This window comes from Macaca fascicularis, chromosome 14 (genome assembly GCF_037993035.2).
Source record: "Macaca fascicularis isolate 582-1 chromosome 14, T2T-MFA8v1.1".
Lineage (NCBI taxonomy): Eukaryota > Metazoa > Chordata > Mammalia > Primates > Cercopithecidae > Macaca > Macaca fascicularis.
In genome coordinates this window covers 62,055,991-62,073,102 of record NC_088388.1, presented here as the reverse complement: position 1 = coordinate 62,073,102, position 17,112 = coordinate 62,055,991, and positions in this window count along the sequence as shown.

Below are 17,112 nucleotides of genomic sequence, written 5' to 3'. Positions count from 1 at the left end.
ATTAACAGAACACTAAGCAGTTTCTCAGAAAGCTTCTTTCCAGATTTCCTCTGAGGATATTTCCTTTTTCACCATAGCCCTCTATGGGCTTCCAAATATCACTTTGCCAATTCCACAAGAACTGTCTTAGCGAAAGGCTCCTTGAGGGGAAAGCTGTAACTCTGTGAGATGATTTCACAGAACACAACGAAGTTTCTCAGAAAGCTTCTTTCTCTTTGTTATCGGAGGATATTTCCTTTGGCCCTATAGTCTTCAAAGGGATCCGAAATAACTGTTCTCAGATTCCACAGAAATAAGGCTAGCAAAGAGATCCACGAAATACAGATGTAACCCTGTGAGATGAATTAACAGAACACTATGCAGTTTCTCAGAAAGCTTCTTTCCAGATTTCATTTGAGGATATTTCCTTTTTCACCATAGCCCTCTATGGGCTTCCAAATATCACTTTGCCAATTCCACAAGAACTTTCTTAGCGAAAGACTCCTTGAGGGGAAAGCTGTAACTCTGTGAGATGATTTCACAGAACACCAAGAAGTTTCTCAGAAAGCTTCTTTCTCTTTGTTTTCGGAAGATATTTCCTTTGGCCCTATAGTCTTCACAGGGATCCGAAATATCTGTTCTCAGATTCGACAGAAATAAGGCTAGCAAAGAGATCCACGAAATACAGATGTAACTCTGTGAGATGAATTAAAAGAACACTAAGCAGTCTCTCAGAAAGCTTCTTTCCAGATTTCCTCTGAGGATATTTCCTTTTTCACCATAGCGCTCTATGGGCTTCCAAATATCACTTTGCCAATTCCACATAAACTGTCTTAGCGAAAGGCTCCTTGAGGGGAAAGCTGTAACTCTGTGAGATGATTTCACAGAACACAACGAAGTTTCTCAGAAAGCTTCTTTCTCTTTGTTATCGGAGGATATTTCCTGTGGCCCTATAGTCTTCAAAGGGTTCCGAAATATCTGTTCTCAGATTCCACAGAAATAAGGCTAGCAAAGACATCCATGAAATACACATGTAACTCTGTGAGATGAATTAACAGAACACTAAGCAGTTTCTCAGAAAGCTTCTTTCCAGATTTCATCTGAGGATATTTCCTTTTTCACCATAGCCCTCTATGGGCTTCAAATATCACTTTGCCAATTCAACAAGAACTGTCTTAGCAAAAGGCTCCTTGAGGGGAAAGCTGCAACTCTGTGAGATGATTTCACAGAACTAAACGAAGTTTCTCAGAAAGCTTCTTTCTCTTTTTTATCGGAGGATATTTCCTTTGGCCCTATAGTCTTCAAAGGGATCCGAAATATCTGTTCTCAGATTCCACAGAAATAAGGCTAGCAAAGAGATCCATGAAATACACATGTAACTTTGTGAGATAAATTAACAGAACACTAAGCAGTTTCTCAGAAAGCTTCTTTCCAGATTTCATCTGAGGATATTTCCTTTTTCACCATAGCCCTCTATGGGCTTCCAAATATCACTTTGCCAATTCCACAAGAACTGTCTTAGTGAAAGGCTCCTTGAGGGGAAAGCTGTAACTCTGTGAGATGATTTCAAAGAACACAACGATGTTTCTCAGAAAGCTTCTTTCTCTTTGTTGTCGTAGGATATTTCCTTTGACCCTATAGTCTTCAAAGGGATCCGAAATATCTGTTCTCAGATTCCACAGAAATAAGGCTAGCAAAGAGATCCACGAAATACAGATGTAACTCTGTGAGACGAAGAAACAGAACACTAAGCAGTTTCTCAGAAAGCTTCTTTCCAGATTTCATCTGAGGATATTTCCTTTTTCACCATAGCCCTCTATGGGCTTCCAGATATCACTTTGCCAATTCCACAAGAACTGTCTTAGCGAAAGGCTCCTTGAGGGGAAAGCTGCAACTCTGTGAGATGATTTCACAGAACACAACGAAGTTTCTCAGAAAGCTTCTTTCTCTTTGTTATCAGAGGATATTTCTTTGGCCCTATAGTCTTCAAAGGGATCCGAAATATCTGTTCTCAGATTCCACAGAAATAAGGCTAGCAAAGAGATCCAGGAAAAACAGATGTAACTCTATGAGATGAGTTAACAGAACACTAAGCAGTTTCTCAGAAAGCTTCTTTCCAGATTTCATCTGAGGATATTTCCTTTTTCACCATAGCCCTCTAGGGGCTTCCAGATATCAATTTGCCAAATCCACAAGAACTGTCTTAGCGAAAGACTCCTTTAGGGGAAGCTGTAACTCTGTGGGATGATTTCACAGAACACCAAGAAGTTTCTCAGAAAGCTTCTTTCTCTTTGTTTTCGGAGGATATTTCCTTTGGCCCTATAGTCTTCAAAGGGATCCGAAATATCTGTTCTCAGATTCCACAGAAATAAGGCTAGCAAAGAGATCCACGAAATAAGGATGTAACTCTGTGAGATGAATTAACAGAACACTAAGCAGTTTCTCAGAAAGCTTCTTTCCAGATTTCATCTGAGGATATTTCCTTTTTCACCATAGCCCTCTATGGGCTTCCAAATATCTCTTTGCCAATTCCACAAGAACTGTCTTAGCGAAAGGCTTCCTGAGGGGAAAGCTGTAACTCTGTGAGATGATTTCTCAGAACACAAAGAAGTTTCTCAGAAAGCTTCTTTCTCTTTGTTTTCGGAGGATATTTCCTTTGGCCCTATAGTCTTCAAAGGGATCCGAAATATCTGTTCTCAGATTCCACAGAAATAAGGCTAGCAAAGAGATCCACGAAATAAGGATGTAACTCTGTGAGATGAATTAACAGAACACTACGCAGTTTCTCAGAAAGCTTCTTTCCAGATTTCCTCTGAGGATATTTCCTTTTTCACCATAGCCCGATATGGGCTTCCAAATATCACTTTGCTAATTCCAAAAGAACTGTCTTAGCGAAAGGCTCGGTGAGGGGAAAGCTGTAACTCTGTGAGATGATTTCACAGAACACCAAGAAGTTTCTCTGAAAGCTTCTTTCTCTTTGTTTTAGAGGATATTTCCTTTGGCCCTATAGTCTTCAAAGGGATCCGAAATATCTGTTCTCAGATTCAACAGAAATAAGGCTAGCAAAGAGATCCACGAAATACAGATGTAACTCTGTGAGATGAATTAACAGAACACTAAGCAGTTTCTCAGAAAGCTTCTTTCCAGATTTAATCTGAGGATATTTCCTTTTTCACCATAGCCCTCTATGGGCTTCCAAATATCACTTTGCCAATACCAAAAGAACTGTCTTAGCGAAAGGCTCCGTGAGGGGAAAGCTGTAACTCTGTGAGATGATTTCACAGAACACAACGAAGTTTCTCAGAAAGCTTCTTTCTCTTTGTTATCGGAGGATATTTCCTTTGGCCCTATAGTCTTCAAAGGGATCCGAAATATCTGTTCTCAGATTCCACAGAAATAAGGCTAGCAAAGAGATCCACGAAATACAGATGTAACTCTCTGAGATGAATTAACAGAACACTAAGCAGTTTCTCAGAAAGCTTCTTTCCAGATTTCCTCTGAGGATATTTCCTTTTTCACCATAGCCCTCTATGGGCTTCCAAATATCACTTTGCCAATTCCAAAAGAACTGTCTTAGCGAAAGGCTCCTTGAGGGGAAAGCTGTAACTCTGTGAGATGATTTCACAGAACACAACGAAGTTTCTCAGAAAGCTTCTTTCTCTTTGTTATTGGTGGATATTTCCTGTGGCCCTATAGTCTTCAAAGGGTTCCGAAATATCTGTTCTCAGATTCCACAGAAATAAGGCTAGCAAAGACATCCACGAAATACAGATGTAACTCTGTGAGATGAATTAACAGAACACTAAGCAGTTTCTCAGAAAGCTTCTTTCCAGATTTCATCTGAGGATATTTCCTTTTTCACCATAGCCCTCTATGTGCTTCCAAATATCACTTTGCCAATTCCAAAAGAACTGTCTTAGCGAAAGGCTCCGTGAGGGGAAAGATGTAACTCTGTGAGATGATTTCACAGAACACAACGAAGTTTCTCAGAAAGCTTCTTTCTCTTTGTTATCGGAGGATATTTCCTTTGGTCCTATAGTCTTCAAAGGGATCCGAAATAACTGTTCTCAGATTCCACAGAAATAAGGCTAGCAAAGAGATCCACGAAATACAGATGTAACCCTGTGAGATGAATTAACAGAACACTATGCAGTTTCTCAGAAAGCTTCTTTCCAGATTTCATTTGAGGATATTTCCTTTTTCACCATAGCCCTCTATGGGCTTCCAAATATCACTTTGCCAATTCCACAAGAACTTTCTTAGCGAAAGACTCCTTGAGGGGAAAGCTGTAACTCTGTGAGATGATTTCACAGAACACCAAGAAGTTTCTCAGAAAGCTTCTTTCTCTTTGTTTTCGGAAGATATTTCCTTTGGCCCTATAGTCTTCACAGGGATCCGAAATATCTGTTCTCAGATTCAACAGAAATAAGGCTAGCAAAGAGATCCACGAAATACAGATGTAACTCTGTGAGATGAATTAAAAGAACACTAAGCAGTCTCTCAGAAAGCTTCTTTCCAGATTTCCTCTGAGGATATTTCCTTTTTCACCATAGCGCTCTATGGGCTTCCAAATATCACTTTGCCAATTCCACATAAACTGTCTTAGCGAAAGGCTCCTTGAGGGGAAAGCTGTAACTCTGTGAGATGATTTCACAGAACACAACGAAGTTTCTCAGAAAGCTTCTTTCTCTTTGTTATCGGAGGATATTTCCTGTGGCCCTATAGTCTTCAAAGGGTTCCGAAATATCTGTTCTCAGATTCCACAGAAATAAGGCTAGCAAAGACATCCATGAAATACACATGTAACTCTGTGAGATGAATTAACAGAACACTAAGCAGTTTCTCAGAAAGCTTCTTTCCAGATTTCATCTGAGGATATTTCCTTTTTCACCATAGCCCTCTATGGGCTTCAAATATCACTTTGCCAATTCAACAAGAACTGTCTTAGCAAAAGGCTCCTTGAGGGGAAAGCTGCAACTCTGTGAGATGATTTCACAGAACTAAACGAAGTTTCTCAGAAAGCTTCTTTCTCTTTTTTATCGGAGGATATTTCCTTTGGCCCTATAGTCTTCAAAGGGATCCGAAATATCTGTTCTCAGATTCCACAGAAATAAGGCTAGCAAAGAGATCCATGAAATACACATGTAACTTTGTGAGATAAATTAACAGAACACTAAGCAGTTTCTCAGAAAGCTTCTTTCCAGATTTCATCTGAGGATATTTCCTTTTTCACCATAGCCCTCTATGGGCTTCCAAATATCACTTTGCCAATTCCACAAGAACTGTCTTAGTGAAAGGCTCCTTGAGGGGAAAGCTGTAACTCTGTGAGATGATTTCAAAGAACACAACGATGTTTCTCAGAAAGCTTCTTTCTCTTTGTTGTCGGAGGATATTTCCTTTGACCCTATAGTCTTCAAAGGGATCCGAAATATCTGTTCTCAGATTCCACAGAAATAACGCTAGCAAAGACATCCACGAAATACAGATGTAACTCTGTGAGATGAATTAACAGAACACTAAGCAGTTTCTCAGAAAGCTTCTTTCCAGATTTCATCTGAGGATATTTCCTTTTTCACCATAGCCCTCTATGGGCTTCCAAATATCACTTTGCCAATTCCAAAAGAACTGTCTTAGCGAAAGGCTCCGTGAGGGGAAAGATGTAACTCTGTGAGATGATTTCACAGAACACAACGAAGTTTCTCAGAAAGCTTCTTTCTCTTTGTTATCGGAGGATATTTCCTTTGGCCCTATAGTCTTCAAAGGGATCCGAAATAACTGTTCTCAGATTCCACAGAAATAAGGCTAGCAAAGAGATCCACGAAATACAGATGTAACCCTGTGAGATGAATTAACAGAACACTATGCAGTTTCTCAGAAAGCTTCTTTCCAGATTTCATTTGAGGATATTTCCTTTTTCACCATAGCCCTCTATGGGCTTCCAAATATCACTTTGCCAATTCCACAAGAACTTTCTTAGCGAAAGACTCCTTGAGGGGAAAGCTGTAACTCTGTGAGATGATTTCACAGAACACCAAGAAGTTTCTCAGAAAGCTTCTTTCTCTTTGTTTTCGGAAGATATTTCCTTTGGCCCTATAGTCTTCACAGGGATCCAAAATATCTGTTCTCAGATTCAACAGAAATAAGGCTAGCAAAGAGATCCACGAAATACAGATGTAACTCTGTGAGATGAATTAAAAGAACACTAAGCAGTCTCTCAGAAAGCTTCTTTCCAGATTTCCTCTGAGGATATTTCCTTTTTCACCATAGCGCTCTATGGGCTTCCAAATATCACTTTGCCAATTCCACATAAACTGTCTTAGCGAAAGGCTCCTTGAGGGGAAAGCTGTAACTCTGTGAGATGATTTCACAGAACACAACGAAGTTTCTCAGAAAGCTTCTTTCTCTTTGTTATCGGAGGATATTTCCTGTGGCCCTATAGTCTTCAAAGGGTTCCGAAATATCTGTTCTCAGATTCCACAGAAATAAGGCTAGCAAAGACATCCATGAAATACACATGTAACTCTGTGAGATGAATTAACAGAACACTAAGCAGTTTCTCAGAAAGCTTCTTTCCAGATTTCATCTGAGGATATTTCCTTTTTCACCATAGCCCTCTATGGGCTTCAAATATCACTTTGCCAATTCAACAAGAACTGTCTTAGCAAAAGGCTCCTTGAGGGGAAAGCTGCAACTCTGTGAGATGATTTCACAGAACTAAACGAAGTTTCTCAGAAAGCTTCTTTCTCTTTTTTATCGGAGGATATTTCCTTTGGCCCTATAGTCTTCAAAGGGATCCGAAATATCTGTTCTCAGATTCCACAGAAATAAGGCTAGCAAAGAGATCCATGAAATACACATGTAACTTTGTGAGATAAATTAACAGAACACTAAGCAGTTTCTCAGAAAGCTTCTTTCCAGATTTCATCTGAGGATATTTCCTTTTTCACCATAGCCCTCTATGGGCTTCCAAATATCACTTTGCCAATTCCACAAGAACTGTCTTAGTGAAAGGCTCCTTGAGGGGAAAGCTGTAACTCTGTGAGATGATTTCAAAGAACACAACGATGTTTCTCAGAAAGCTTCTTTCTCTTTGTTGTCGGAGGATATTTCCTTTGACCCTATAGTCTTCAAAGGGATCCGAAATATCTGTTCTCAGATTCCACAGAAATAAGGCTAGCAAAGAGATCCACGAAATACAGATGTAACTCTGTGAGACGAAGAAACAGAACACTAAGCAGTTTCTCAGAAAGCTTCTTTCCAGATTTCATCTGAGGATATTTCCTTTTTCACCATAGCCCTCTATGGGCTTCCAGATATCACTTTGCCAATTCCACAAGAACTGTCTTAGCGAAAGGCTCCTTGAGGGGAAAGCTGCAACTCTGTGAGATGATTTCACAGAACACAACGAAGTTTCTCAGAAAGCTTCTTTCTCTTTGTTATCAGAGGATATTTCTTTGGCCCTATAGTCTTCAAAGGGATCCGAAATATCTGTTCTCAGATTCCACAGAAATAAGGCTAGCAAAGAGATCCACGAAATAAGGATGTAACTCTGTGAGATGAATTAACAGAACACTAAGCAGTTTCTCAGAAAGCTTCTTTCCAGATTTTATCTGAGGATATTTCCTTTTTCACCATAGCCCTCTATGGGCTTCCAGATATCAGTTTGCCAATTCCACAAGAACTGTCTTAGCGAAAGTCTCCTTGAGGATAAAGCTGTAACTCTGTGAGATGATTTCACAGAACACCAAGAAGTTTCTCTGAAAGCTTCTTTCTCTTTGTTTTCAGAGGATATTTCCTTTGGCCCTATAGTCTTCAAAGGGATCCGAAATATCTGTTCTCAGATTCAACAGAAATAAGGCTAGCAAAGAGATCCACGAAATACAGATGTAACTCTGTGAGATGAATTAACAGAACACTAAGCAGTTTCTCAGAAAGCTTCTTTCCAGATTTAATCTGAGGATATTTCCTTTTTCACCATAGCCCTCTATGGGCTTCCAAATATCACTTTGCCAATACCAAAAGAACTGTCTTAGCGAAGGCTCCGTGAGGGGAAAGCTGTAACTCTGTGAGATGATTTCACAGAACATAACGAAGTTTCTCAGAAAGCTACTTTCTCTTTGTTATCGGAGGATATTTCCTTTGGCCCTATAGTCTTCAAAGGGATCCGAAATATCTGTTCTCAGATTCCACAGAAATAAGGCTAGCAAAGAGATCCACGAAATACAGATGTAACGCTCTGAGATGAATTAACACAACACTAAGCAGTTTCTCAGAAAGCTTCTTTCCAGATTTCCTCTGAGGATATTTCCTTTTTTACCATAGCCCTCTAGGGGCTTCCAAATATCACTTTGCCAATTCCACAAGAACTGTCTTAGCGAAAGGCTCCTTGAGGGGAAAGCTGTAACTCTGTGAGATGATTTCCGAGAACACAAAGAAGTTTCTCAGAAAGCTTCTTTCTCTTTGTTATCGGAAGATATTTCCTTTCGCCCTATAGTCTTCAAAGGGATCCGAAATATCTGTTCTCAGATTCCACAGAAATAAGGCTAGCAAAGAGATCCACGAAATACAGATGTAACTCTGTGAGGTGAATTAACAGAACACTAAGCAGTTTCTCAGAAAGCTTCTTTCCAGATTTCATCTGAGGATATTTCCTTTTTCACCATAGAACTCTATGGGCTTCCAAATATCACTTTGCCAATTCCACAAGAACTGTCTTAGCGAAAGGCTCCTTGAGGGGAAAGCTGCAACTCTGTGAGATGATTTCACAGAACACAAAGAAGTTTCTAAGAAAGCTTCTTTCTCTTTGTTATCGGAAGATATTTCCTTTGGAACTATAGTCTTCAAAGGGATCCGAAATATCTGTTCTCAGATTCCACAGAAATAAGGCTAGCAAAGAGATACACGAAATACAGATGTAACTCTGTGAGATGAATTAACAGAACACTAAGCAGTTTCTCAGAAAGCTTCTTTCCAGATTTCCTCTGAGGATATTTCCTTTTTCACCATAGCCCTCTATGGGCTTCCTAATATCACTTTGTCAATTCCAAAAGAACTGTCTTAGCAAAAGGCTCCGTGAGGGGAATGCTGTAACTCTGAGAGATGATTTCACAGAACACAACGAGGTTTCTCAGAAAGATTCTTTCTCTTTGTTATCGAAGGATATTTCCTTTGGCCCTATAGTCTTCAAAGGGACCCGAAATATCTGTTCTCAGATTCCACAAAAATAAGGCTAACAAAGACATCCATGAAATACAGATGTAACTCTGTTAGATGAATTAACAGAACGCTAAGCAGTTTCTCAGAAATCTTCTTTCCAAATTTCATCTGAGGATATTTCCTTTTTCACCATAGCCCTCTATGGGCTTCCAAATATCACTTTGCCAATTCCACAAGAACTGTCTTAGCGAAAGGCTCCTTGAGGGGAAAGCTGTAACTCTGTGAGATGATTTCACAGAACACCAAGAAGTTTCTCTGAAAGCTTCTTTCTCTTTGTTATCAGAGGATATTTCCTTTGGCCCTATAGTCTTCAAAGGGATCCGAAATACCTGTTCTCAGATTCTACAGAAATAAGGCTAGCAAAGAGATCCACGAAATACAGATGTAACTCTGTGAGGTGAATTAACAGAACACTAAGCAGTTTCTCAGAAAGCTTCTTTCCATATTTCACCTGAGGATATTTCCTTTTTCACGATAGCCCTCTATGTGCTTCCAAATATCACTTTGCCAATTCCACAAGAACTGTCTTAGCGAAAGGCTCCTTGAGGGGAAAGCTGTAACTCTGTGAGATGATTTCACAGAACACAACGAAGTTTCTCACAAAGCTTCTTTCTCTTTTTTATCAGAGGATATTTCCTTTGGCCTTATAGTCTTCAAAGGGATCCGAAATATCTGTTCTCAGATTCCACAGAAATAAGGCTTGCAAAGAGGTCCACGAAATACAGATGTAACTCTGTGAGATGAATTAACAGAACACTAAGCAGTTTCTCAGAAAGCTTCTTTCCAGATTTCATCTGAGGATATTTCCTTTTTCGCCATAGCCCTCTATGGGCTTCCAAATATCACTTTGCCAATTCCACAAGAACTGTCTTAGCGAAAGGCTCCTTGAGGGGGAAGCTGTAACTCTGTGAGATGATTTCACAGATCACAACGAAGTTTCTCAGAAAGCTTCTTTCTCTTTGTTATCGGAGGATATTTCCTGTGGCCCTATAGTCTTCAAAGGGATCCGAAATATCTGTTCTCAGATTCCACAGAAATAAGGCTAGCAAAGACATCCATGAAATACAGATATAACTCTCTGAGATGAATTAACAGAACACTAAGCAGTTTCTCAGAAAGCTTCTTTCCAGATTTCATCTGAGGATATTTCCTTTTTCACCATAGCCCTCTATGGGCTTCCAAGTATCACTTGGCCAATTCCACAAGAACTGTCCTAGCGAAAGGCTCCTTGAGACGAAAGCTGCATCTCTGTGAGATGATTTCAAAGAACACAACGAAGTTTTTCAGAAAGCTTCTTTCTCTTTGTTATCGGAGGATATTTCCTTTGGCCCTATAGTCTTCAAAGGGAACCGAAATATCTGTTCTCAGATTCCACAGAAATGAGGCTAGCAAAGACATCCATGAAATACAGATGTAACTCTGTGAGATGAATTAACAGAACACTACGCAGTTTCTCAGAAAGCTTCTTTCCAGATTTCATCTGAGGATATTTCCTTTTTCACCATAGAACTCTATGGGCTTCCAAATATCACTTTGCCAATTCCACAAGAACTGTCTTAGCGAAAGGCTCCTTGAGGGGAAAGCTGCAACTCTGTGAGATGATTTCACAGAACACAAAGAAGTTTCTAAGAAAGCTTCTTTCTCTTTGTTATCGGAAGATATTTCCTTTGGAACTATAGTCTTCAAAGGGATCCGAAATATCTGTTCTCAGATTCCACAGAAATAAGGCTAGCAAAGAGATACACGAAATACAGATGTAACTCTGTGAGATGAATTAACAGAACACTAAGCAGTTTCTCAGAAAGCTTCTTTCCAGATTTCCTCTGAGGATATTTCCTTTTTCACCATAGCCCTCTATGGGCTTCCTAATATCACTTTGTCAATTCCAAAAGAACTGTCTTAGCAAAAGGCTCCGTGAGGGGAATGCTGTAACTCTGAGAGATGATTTCACAGAACACAACGAGGTTTCTCAGAAAGATTCTTTCTCTTTGTTATCGAAGGATATTTCCTTTGGCCCTATAGTCTTCAAAGGGACCCGAAATATCTGTTCTCAGATTCCACAAAAATAAGGCTAACAAAGACATCCATGAAATACAGATGTAACTCTGTTAGATGAATTAACAGAACACTAAGCAGTTTCTCAGAAATCTTCTTTCCAAATTTCATTTGAGGATATTTCCTTTTTCACCATAGCCCTCTATGGGCTTCCAAATATCACTTTGCCAATTCCACAAGAACTGTCTTAGCGAATGGCTCCTTGAGGGGAAAGCTGTAACTCTGTGAGATGATTTCACAGAACACCAAGAAGTTTCTCTGAAAGCTTCTTTCTCTTTGTTATCAGAGGATATTTCCTTTGGCCCTATAGTCTTCAAAGGGATCCGAAATACCTGTTCTCAGATTCTACAGAAATAAGGCTAGCAAAGAGATCCACGAAATACAGATGTAACTCTGTGAGGTGAATTAACAGAACACTAAGCAGTTTCTCAGAAAGCTTCTTTCCATATTTCACCTGAGGATATTTCCTTTTTCACGATAGCCCTCTATGTGCTTCCAAATATCACTTTGCCAATTCCACAAGAACTGTCTTAGCGAAAGGCTCCTTGAGGGGAAAGCTGTAACTCTGTGAGATGATTTCACAGAACACAACGAAGTTTCTCACAAAGCTTCTTTCTCTTTTTTATCAGAGGATATTTCCTTTGGCCTTATAGTCTTCAAAGGGATCCGAAATATCTGTTCTCAGATTCCACAGAAATGAGGCTAGCAAAGACATCCATGAAATACAGGGTAACTCTGTGAGATGAATTAACAGATCACTAAGCAGTTTCTCAGAAATCTTCTTTCCAAATTTCATCTGAGGATATTTCCTTTTTCACCATAGCCCTCTATGGGCTTCCAAATATCACTTTGCCAATTCCACAAGAACTGTCTTAGCGAAAGGCTCCTTGAGGGGAAAGCTGTAACTCTGTGAGATGATTTTACAGAACACCAAGAAGTTTCTCAGAAAGCTTCTTTCTCTTTGTTATCGGAGGATATTTCCTTTGGCCCTATAGTCTTCAAAGGGATCCGAAATAACTGTTCTCAGATTCTACAGAAATAAGGCTAGCAAAGAGATCCACGAAATACAGATGTAACTCTGTGAGGTGAATTAACAGAACACTAAGCAGTTTCTCAGAAAGCTTCTTTCCAGATTTCATTTGAGGATATTTCCTTTTTCACCATAGCCCTCTAAGGGCTTCCAAATATCACTTTGCCAATTCCACAAGAACTGTCTTAGCGAAAGGCTTCTTGAGGGGAAAGCTGTAACTCTGTGAGATGATTTCACAGAACACAAAGAAGTTTCTCAGAAAGCTTCTTTCTCTTTGTTATCGGAGGATATTTCCTTTGGCCCTATAGTCTTCATAGGGATCCGAAATATCTGTTCTCAGATTCCACAGAAATAAGGCTAGCAAAGAGATCCACGAAATACAGATGTAACTCTGTGAGATGAATTAACAGAACACTAAGCAGTTTCTCAGAAAGCTTCTTTCCAGATTTTATCTGAGGATATTTCCTTTTTCACCATAGCCCTCTATGGGCTTCCACATATCAGTTTGCCAATTCCACAAGAACTGTCTTAGCGAAAGTCTCCTTGAGGATAAAGCTGTAACTCTGTGAGATGATTTCACAGAACACCAAGAAGTTTCTCTGAAAGCTTCTTTCTCTTTGTTTTCAGAGGATATTTCCTTTGGCCCTATAGTCTTCAAAGGGATCCGAAATATCTGTTCTCAGATTCAACAGAAATAAGGCTAGCAAAGAGATCCACGAAATACAGATGTAACTCTGTGAGATGAATTAACAGAACACTAAGCAGTTTCTCAGAAAGCTTCTTTCCAGATTTAATCTGAGGATATTTCCTTTTTCACCATAGCCCTCTATGGGCTTCCAAATATCACTTTGCCAATACCAAAAGAACTGTCTTAGCGAAAGGCTCCGTGAGGGGAAAGCTGTAACTCTGTGAGATGATTTCACAGAACACAACGAAGTTTCTCAGAAAGCTACTTTCTCTTTGTTATCGGAGGATATTTCCTTTGGCCCTATAGTCTTCAAAGGGATCCGAAATATCTGTTCTCAGATTCCACAGAAATAAGGCTAGCAAAGAGATCCACGAAATACAGATGTAACGCTCTGAGATGAATTAACACAACACTAAGCAGTTTCTCAGAAAGCTTCTTTCCAGATTTCCTCTGAGGATATTTTCTTTTTTACCATAGCCCTCTAGGGGCTTCCAAATATCACTTTGCCAATTCCACAAGAACTGTCTTAGCGAAAGGCTCCTTGAGGGGAAAGCTGTAACTCTGTGAGATGATTTCAGAGAACACAAAGAAGTTTCTCAGAAAGCTTCTTTCTCTTTGTTATCGGAAGATATTTCCTTTCGCCCTATGGTCTTCAAAGGGATCCGAAATATCTGTTCTCAGATTCCACAGAAATAAGGCTAGCAAAGAGATCCACGAAATACAGATGTAACTCTGTGAGGTGAATTAACAGAACACTAAGCAGTTTCTCAGAAAGCTTCTTTCCAGATTTCATCTGAGGATATTTCCATTTTCACCATAGCCCTCTATGGGCTTCCAAATATCACTTTGCCAATTCCACAAGAACTGTCTTAGCGAAAGGCTCCTTGAGGGGAAAGCTGTAACTCTGTGAGATGATTTCACAGAACACCAAGAAGTTTCTCAGAAAGCTTCTTTCTCTTTGTTATCGGAGGATATTTCCATGGGCCCTATAGTCTTCAAAGGGATCCGAAATACCTGTTCTCAGATTCTACAGAAATAAGGCTAGCAAAGAGATCCACGAAATACAGATGTAACTCTTTGAGGTGAATTAACAGAACACTAAGCAGTTTCTCAGACAGCTTCTTTCCAGATTTCATCTGAGGATATTTCCTTTTTCACGATAGCCCTCTATGGGCTTCCAAATATCACTTTGCCAATTCCAGAAGAACTGTCTTAGCGAAAGGCTCCTTGAGGGGAAAGCTGTAACTCTGTGAGATGATTTCACAGAACACAACGAAGTTTCTCACAAAGCTTCTTTCTCTTTTTTATCAGAGGATATTTACTTTGGCCTTATAGTCTTCAAAGGGATCCGAAATATCTGTTCTCAGATTCCACAGAAATAAGGCTGGCAATGAGATCCACGAAATACAGATGTAACTCTGTGAGATGAATTAACAGAACACTAAGCAGTTTCTCAGAAAGCTTCTTTCCAGATTTCATCTGAGGATATTTCCTTTTTCACCATAGAACTCTAAGGGCTTCCAAATATCACTTTGCCAATTCCACAAGAACTGTCTTAGCGAAAGGCTCCTTGAGGGGAAAGCTGCAACTCTGTGAGATGATTTCACAGAACACAAAGAAGTTTCTAAGAAAGCTTCTTTCTCTTTGTTATCGGAAGATATTTCCTTTGGAACTATAGTCTTCAAAGGGATCCGAAATATCTGTTCTCAGATTCCACAGAAATAAGGCTAGCAAAGAGATACACGAAATACAGATGTAACTCTGTGAGATGAATTAACAGAACACTAAGCAGTTTCTCAGAAAGCTTCTTTCCAGATTTCCTCTGAGGATATTTCCTTTTTCACCATAGCCCTCTATGGGCTTCCTAATATCACTTTGTCAATTCCAAAAGAACTGTCTTAGCAAAAGGCTCCGTGAGGGGAATGCTGTAACTCTGAGAGATGATTTCACAGAACACAACGAGGTTTCTCAGAAAGATTCTTTCTCTTTGTTATCGAAGGATATTTCCTTTGGCCCTATAGTCTTCAAAGGGACCCGAAATATCTGTTCTCAGATTCCACAAAAATAAGGCTAGCAAAGACATCCATGAAATACAGATGTAACTCTGTTAGATGAATTAACAGAACACTAAGCAGTTTCTCAGAAATCTTCTTTCCAAATTTCATCTGAGGATATTTCCTTTTTCACCATAGCCCTCTATGGGCTTCCAAATATCACTTTGCCAATTCCACAAGAACTGTCTTAGCGAAAGGCTCCTTGAGGGGAAAGCTGTAACTCTGTGAGATGTTTTCACAGAACACCAAGAAGTTTCTCAGAAAGCTTCTTTCTCTTTGTTATCAGAGGATATTTCCTTTGGCCCTATAGTCTTCAAAGGGATCCGAAATACCTGTTCTCAGATTCTACAGAAATAAGGCTAGCAAAGAGATCCACGAAATACAGATGTAACTCTGTGAGGTGAATTAACAGAACACTAAGCAGTTTCTCAGAAAGCTTCTTTCCATATTTCACCTGAGGATATTTCCTTTTTCACGATAGCCCTCTATGTGCTTCCAAATATCACATTGCCAATTCCACAAGAACTGTCTTAGCGAAAGGCTCCTTGAGGGGAAAGCTGTAACTCTGTGAGATGATTTCACAGAACACAACGAAGTTTCTCACAAAGCTTCTTTCTCTTTTTTATCAGAGGATATTTCCTTTGGCCTTATAGTCTTCAAAGGGATCCGAAATATCTGTTCTCAGATTCCACAGAAATAAGGCTTGCAAAGAGGTCCACGAAATACAGATGTAACTCTGTGAGATGAATTAACAGAACACTAAGCAGTTTCTCAGAAAGCTTCTTTCCAGATTTCATCTGAGGATATTTCCTTTTTCGCCATAGCCCTCTATGGGCTTCCAAATATCACTTTGCCAATTCCACAAGAACTGTCTTAGCGAAAGGCTCCTTGAGGGGGAAGCTGTAACTCTGTGAGATGATTTCACAGATCACAACGAAGTTTCTCAGAAAGCTTCTTTCTCTTTGTTATCGGAGGATATTTCCTGTGGCCCTATAGTCTTCAAAGGGATCCGAAATATCTGTTCTCAGATTCCACAGAAATAAGGCTAGCAAAGACATCCATGAAATACAGATATAACTCTCTGAGATGAATTAACAGAACACTAAGCAGTTTCTCAGAAAGCTTCTTTCCAGATTTCATCTGAGGATATTTCCTTTTTCACCATAGCCCTCTATGGGCTTCCAAGTATCACTTTTCCAATTCCACAAGAACTGTCCTAGCGAAAGGCTCCTTGAGACGAAAGCTGCATCTCTGTGAGATGATTTCAAAGAACACAACGAAGTTTTTCAGAAAGCTTCTTTCTCTTTGTTATCGGAGGATATTTCCTTTGGCCCTATAGTCTTCAAAGGGATCCGAAATATCTGTTCTCAGATTCCACAGAAATGAGGCTAGCAAAGACATCCATGAAATACAGATGTAACTCTGTGAGATGAATTAACAGAACACTACGCAGTTTCTCAGAAAGCTTCTTTCCAGATTTCATCTGAGGATATTTCCTTTTTCACCATAGCCCTCTATGGGCTTCCAAATATCACTTTGACAATTCCACAAGAACTGTCTTAGCGAAAGGCTCCTTAATGGGAAAGCTGTAAATCTGTGAGATGATTTCACAGAACACAACGAAGATTCTCAGAAAGCTTCTTTCTCTTTGTTATCGGAGGATATTTCCTGTGGCCCTATAGTCTTCACAGGGATCCGAAATATCTTTTCTCAGATTCCACAGAAATAAGGCTAGCAAAGACATCCATGAGATACAGATATAACTCTGTGAGATGAATTAACAGAACACTAAGCAGTTTCTCAGAAAGCTTCTTTCCAGATTTCATCTGAGGATATTTCCTTTTTCACCATAGCCCTCTATGGGCTTCCAAATATCACTTTGCCAATTCCACATGAACTGTCTTAGCGAAAGGCTCCTTGAGGGGAGAGCTGCAACTCTGTGAGATGATTTCACAGAACACAAAGAAGTTTCTCAGAAAGCTTCTTTCTCTTTGTTATCGGAAGATATTTCCTTTGGCCCTACAGTCTTCAAAGGGATCCGAAATATCTGTTCTCAGATTCCACAGAAATAAGGCTAGCAAAGAGATCCA